Genomic DNA, 6,971 nt, shown 5'->3' on the forward strand with positions numbered 1-6,971 from the left:
CCTCCCAGCCAATCAGGAAGCGGGTTTTGACAACGGTCACCCGATTGGCTGAAAGGACAGGCGATCCTATTGGATGCCTAGGAGGAGGAGGGAAGGAGCTGGAATCCGCCATGGAGGAGCTGAGCCGCTGCACCACTCTGCCTGCCACCCGCCATGATGGGGTAAGTGCCGGACCGACGGGCACACAGTGGGGGGTGGGTTCTTTCTTGGGGGGGAGATGGGTGATTGTTTGCTGCCCCCCCTCCCAAAACAACCACTAGTCACCACTGGGCTCTTTAATGCAGAAGAGACATGCAATGGGGTTGATTTACTAAAGGCAAATAGACAAGTGCAGTGGCTCCAGAGCTTAGTAAATGGGGTAAAGCTTCGCTTTACAAAGAACACCCATTCACAGAAGATAAAAAATAGCATTTTTGCTTGCACATGATTGGATGATGGAAGCTAGAAGAGCTTCTGCTCATTTACTAAGCTCTGGAGCAACTGCTCTTGCAAATGTAAATAGTCTATTTGCCTTTAGTAAATCAACCTCAATGTCTCTTCTGCAATAAAAGAAACATACCTGTCTATCTGCAGTCTTTTTAGGAATGTACACTGAGCTGTGCAAGAGCAGCTCAGTTTACAAATTTAGCACAGTGGCTATGTGCCAGGATGACTGCACACCTACTCATGCACATGAGTGACATCATCCTGCACTGACCGAGATCGGAAGGCATTGGTTAAAACATGCCAGCGAGGAATGTTGGACCACTGAAAGATAGGCAGGCATCGTTGAATTAAGCTCCACTTTAATAACCTGTTCATACTTGTACAGGAACTTTTAAAGTGGAAATAGCACAAGACACAGGTGTCCATTTTTGAAACCTAAATACACAGTGATAGTGACTGTTGCAGCTTCCCTCCATTGTGCAGCAGGTTATGTATGTTTGGTGTTCAACATTTTGTACGAACAGATCAGCCACTACCCCACACCCTGCTTTGTAAAACACAAGTGGAACTTTTTATCTTTATTTACATATGAACTTCTTAAGCGCTACTAATGTTTGAAAGACTTTTGTTTTTTTAAACATATTTTTTGATACAGGTTATGTAGTGCTGGTTGTTTCCCATCACAACACAATAAAAAGCTGCCAATGAATACAATACAAACGGCCAGTAAAATAGGGTGTGAGGTAAGTATCTGACTGGCCATTTGTATAAATGATCTCCCACCCTGCTTCTTCGCCTCAGAGGTGTCGATAGCAGCGAGAGAAGACAAAAAAAAAAAAAAAAGATTGGAATACTATGGACAATCATTTAAGCAATATGTCGGTGTAGATCAGTATTTCTGGTTATCCTATATTTCTGTTTTCCCCTCTTCTAATATTCCTTCACTATTTAAAGTAGGGATAAAGTAGGGATGATCTATAGATTTACTTGGTGACCTCCCAGGCCTACATTGTGAACCCATTAGGGGTAGGCAGGTCCAGGTCATCAAGATCTGAACAACTCTATACTAAATGCCTTCACAGTTTAAATGCTACTACAAATGCAGGCCTCTTGAACCCATTGGGAAAGAGAGCCCTGACTGATGGGGGCATAACCAGGGCGGAGTATGGTGACTAGGGGTAACTATGGATTGGTGGGGGGGCGGGATGGGGTTGGGCCTGAGCTCACTAGGGTGATTGCCCCAGGGGATTCTGGGCCTTTGGTGAAGAAGAGTGGTAAGAGCTGGCTGCACCCCCCTGTCCCTCCAACCATGGACACCGAGCTCCTTCTGGCCAGGGTCCGAGAGATGGCTCTTCAGGGTCAGGCTGGGTGGCTTTTCTCCCTCTTGGCTTCTGGGGATCCTTCTCCTATCCCTACACCTAATCCCCCTCAGGATATCCCCCACAGGGTTAGAAGGCGGGCTCGCCCGCCTTACCGCCTTAGTCCCAGTCCCTCTAGGGCCTCTTATTGTTCCCCTCCACATCCTGCTTCCCCCTCCGCCCCTCCTTTATCCCATGCTGCCCGTTCTTCCTCGGCGGGGAAGCGCGCTTCCCCTGCCATCTCCCGCCGTCTTTCGGCGCGGCGGAGGTCCCCCACGCAGGCTAAGGCCTCTACTCGGGCCGCCTCGCGCTGTCCCCGCTCGCGCAGCCCCCGCACCAGTGCTCGCCCCCCTCTCTCCCCTGTCATAGTAGTAGAAAATGGCCGGGCTGGAGCCGTAGCGCTCCCCGGCTCCCCCCTGCCTGTTAGAGCCACCAGTGTACCTGTGCCTACCCCCGCGGATGGCGGGGGGGTCCCGGTCACTCGATCCGTGCGGAAATCCTCTGGAAAGACGGGGAGGAGGAGGCGGATCAGTTCACCGGCCACCGCTGCGTCCTTTGCCGTTGTCGGTCCTGGCCCCTTCGATGATGGCTCCGCCGGGGACTCGGAGCCGGATCGGCTCCCCCTTGTGGACATGACGCTCCCTGCGCCTGACTGGGCGGGAGTTTTGAATCTCCACACACCACTGCTGGATTCTGGGGACGCTGGGCAGCGCAGCAGTGTGGTGTGTGGAGATGCACATGACAGCTTACAGCAGTATCCCCCTGCGCCCGCCTGGGCGGGCACGCTGTCCACCTTAGGGACGCCACGGGTGCATGATCTATCCTCTGGAGCTCCCTCTGTACCCGGAAGGGTAGGGGACAGGTCCCTCCCCTCAGCGTTGCATGTTGCTGGGGCCAGCACATTGCACATCACCTCTGCGCCCGGCAGGGCGAGCAACGTGCAGTTAACCCCTCCTTCTCCGACACCCCGTGCCCACCGGCAGCCTCCTGCGCTCCGCAGGGTGGAGGCCGGTCGTGAGCGTTTGACCTCCACCCCGTCGGTGGAGCAAAAGCTCCCCTACGTGCCTGTCCGGGCTGGCGGTCCCGATGGGATGCCCGCATCGGTTGCCCATCCTCGTCCCCCCGTGCCCATCAGGGCGGGAGATCTCGGCTCCAGACCCGGGCTGGCGGCAGCATCCGCCCCGGGTCAGACAAGGGGAGCCGGCAGGTGTCCCTGCCATTGCCCAGCCTCCGTCCGTGGTCAGTTGGATTAGACCGGGTCATGGTTAGACCCCCGCCCTTGAATCTTTCCTTGAGTCGAGACAGCCCAGCAGATTGCGGACTTGCGGGTCATCCGAGTGCAGGCCGACTACGCTTACAGTCTTCTGGAGTCGTTTCGGAATCAGATTCGCTGCCAGGCCCGGCGGCTGGTCGTCCATCACCTGTGATGCCTCCTCGACCAAGTGAGTGTGACTGCGAGTTAATTTGGGGTAGATCAGCTGACGCTTCCGTATCGGGCCCGGAGGACCGCATAGCGTCGGTCGTAAAGTCAGTTCTCTCCAGTATGGGAGTCTCGGGCTTGCCCAGCCCCACCTCCGCTTACAGGGGTGCGTTGTGGGCGGTGGCGCCGACTGGCACCCATTTGACGGAAGAGACAAAAGAGAAGATATGGCGACGCAAATTCATCGATTTTCTTACCTTCGCCCCGCCGGATAGGGAGACTATTGACAAATCCCAACGGGTTGACGTATCGGCTCAGGGTGACAAACCCAAACAGCTTCCTAGAACATTCAGGAACTGGCTGTAGGGGGTTTTGCGCCTACGCGGGAGTGCTCAGTGAGCGGTTCCCGGAGTTGGCAACTTCGTTATTTTGCTATTTAGACCTTATTTGGGGCGCATACAAGGTTTACGGGGGTCAGTGCTGGTTCCATTATGACACTCAATTTAGGCAAAAAATGGAGGTACGTCGGGAATTTCGTTTCGATTGTCAGGATGGTAGCCTGTGGTTGCTGCTCATGTGCCCTCATAGGCCGTCGTCCTTTCAGTCCGCGGTCGGCGCTCCTCAGTCCGGAGCGTCGGCCGCTCCAAAGAAGGGTATCTGCTGGCTTTTCAACGAAAGCCACTGTAAGTGGTACTCCGCCTGTCGTTTCAAGCATGAGTGCTCCAGTTGTGGGGGGGCTCACCCCGCCAGTAGGTGTTTCCGGAAAGGCAAACAATCGCTTCCCAGAACCGGAGCCAAGACTGACCTTCCTAAGCCGGAGAACGCCGGTAAACGTCTTAGAGATGCTTCCCTGGCTAGACCGGTACCCCCTTCATAGAGAGGCCCTGATTCTGCGGGACGGTTTGGACCGTGGTTTCTGGATCCCCTTTTCCCCGTCAGACGCCCCGACCATGTCTCCAAATTTGAAATCAGCGGTGGAATTCGAGTCAGTCGTGGCTGAGAAGCTTCAGAAGGAATTGGAACTGGGGCGAATGGCAGGCCCCTTTGATCTCCCCCCCTTTCCACAACCTGAAGGTATCTCCCCTCGGTGTGGTCCCAAAAAAGGTGGGGGGAAAATTTCACCTTATTCATCATCTATCCTACCCTTCTGGCTCCTCGGTGAACGACGGCATCGACAGGGAGGAATCCAGAGTGCACTATGCGTCTTTTGACAGGGCGCTTCAGCTGGTTAGGGCAGCGGGGCAGTCTGCCCTTCTGGCGAAGGCGGACATCGAGTCCGCGTTCCGCCTCCTCCCGGTCCATCCGGACTGTTTCCACCTCCTGGGTTGCTATTTCCAAGGTAGCTATTTTTTCGACATGTGCCTTCCTATGGGTTGTGCCATCTCGTGTTATTTCTTTGAACTATTTAGTAGCTTCCTTGAATGGGTGGTCACCCAGGAGGCGGGTATTAAGTCCCGGCTGCATTATCTCGATGACTTCCTATTTGTGGGTCCAGCGGGCAGTGGGCAGTGTCTACGCCTACTCACTGTTTTTCAGGATACATGCCGGCTTTTCACCGTCCCACTGTCCGCTGACAAGACGGAGGGCCCCGTCACAGTCCTGTCGTTTTTAGGTATTGAGATAGACACAGTCAGGGCCGTCTTTAATATTGATTGGGCCCTGGGCAAAAATTTTCAACCGGCTCCCGACATACAATAAATATCAGTTTACTGTATCAGATCAGGCAGCGATTACGATTGGTTGCCAGAGGTTACAGCATATCATTACCTCTTACTGACTGGTTGCTGGAGGTTACAGCACACATTACGGCTCATTGATTAATTGCTAGATATTACATGCACATGATTTCTGCTGGTTGATTGGTTGCTAGAGATTACTGTACAGTAATACTGCTCACTGATTGGTTGCTAGAGGTTACAGCACATCATCTCCTCACTACCTGCACACTATGAACTGGGGAGGTGAGGGGACCCATCAATAGACAGACAACTCCTATGGATCCTAGAACTCCTGGGATCAGTGGCAGTGTTTGGGGGAGGGGAGGGTGTGATCAATGGCAATGCTGATTTTTTTACCGACTACCAATATAAAGAGGAGTTTCAACACTGGCCACCAATGTAATAGGGGTTTACACTGACCACTAATGTAATAGAAGCATTTATAGTAACCACCAATGTAAGAAGGGACTTACACTGCCCACCAATGTTCGGGGAACATTCACACTGGCCACTAGTGTGAATGAAAGGATTCTACACCAAGCACCAATGTAATGAGAAGATTTACACTGACCACCAATGTAACTGAGACATTTAGCCTGCGTTCACATTTGTGTGTCAGAAACGCATGCAAAATCTGCATGCTGCCCTTTAGCAGATACACAGCAATGCCATCAATTGTTAATTACACCCTCACACATCTGCTGACATGTGCCTTAGCACTGTGTGATTTTGAAACAGGACCTTCTTCCGCATGCGTAGTGCATAGAGCATCCCATTGAAATGAATGGGCTGCACTACACGCGACCTACATCTTTATCCACCCTGTCAGTACACCTTTGCATCCTAAAACCCCTGCTAACCTCTGTACCCCAAACCTCCCCCATCCTCTCCACTCCAACTCTCCACCTCTATAACTCTACATGCCTCCTCTGCTCATCTTTGCACCCACCTTCCTTACCTCCATACATCCCCTCCTTGCTCACCTGTGCACCCCAAACTGTAATTCCTTCTCTGCCTACCTTTGCACACCCCACACTACCCTCCCCCCCACCACCAATTTGCTTGCCTTTGCAGAACAGGCAGATGTTAGACTTAATGACCACAGTTATAGGCAGGACTTTCAAGCATGCTCCTTTACCTTCCCAGTGGGCAGCATTCAGTACAGGTGATGGTGGATTTGACCTCAGGGGGGCATGATGCTCATATGAATACCGCCTCTATTTACATATTAATGCCGGTTATTTACATGTAAACACAGGGTCTGCAGGTGAGTCATCTGTACACAACAATAGGGCAGAGCTGGGCAGCATTAGTAGCAGCACTTCACACTGAGATATTGGGACACAGCACAGGACTAAAACTTCAAGGGACAAGGAAATTTAAACCAGGATAGTTGGCAAGTATGAGGCAGCTGCTTTGGGCCCCACAACAATGACAGGGCCCAGGGCAACTGCCCCTTTTGCCCTGCCTTAAAAACGGCCCTGGACACAGTGGCGATGGTTTTTCGGTTGCCTAGTGACAAGCTGTCCAGGCTTCTCTCTTTGGTTCGCTTGGCGAAAGGGGCGAAAAAATTACAGTTGAAACAGCTACAGTCTTTGCTGGGTCATCTGGTTTTCGCCTGTAGGGTCATTCGAATGGGGAGGGCCTTCTGTAGGTGCCTGTCGTGGGCAACGAAGGGCATAACAGCCCCTCACCACTATGTCAGGATCACCAAGCCTATGAGGGATGACTTAGGGATATGGCTATCTTTCTTACAGACTTACAATGGGCAGTCGTGCTGGTTGCGAGAGGAAGTTCCGAACCCACAGCTGGAGTTATATACCGATGCTGCAGGCTCCTGTGGGTTCGGCGCTTTCTTTCAAGGGGAATGGGCTGCTGAATGCTGGCCGGCCTCATGGACAGAGCTCTTTCGGTCGTCGCTTTCTCCACGGACGTGGGCGTCGTACTGCCGGGTTTGGCACGAGTGGGTCCAAGCGTCGGGTGGTGAGTTCAACATTTATTCCCCGGATGATCGGCGTTTAACCTTATTTGCCTATCTAGTCTTCCTGT

The sequence above is a fragment of the Aquarana catesbeiana genome, linkage group LG03 (genome assembly GCF_042186555.1).
Source record: "Aquarana catesbeiana isolate 2022-GZ linkage group LG03, ASM4218655v1, whole genome shotgun sequence".
Taxonomy (NCBI): domain Eukaryota; kingdom Metazoa; phylum Chordata; class Amphibia; order Anura; family Ranidae; genus Aquarana; species Aquarana catesbeiana.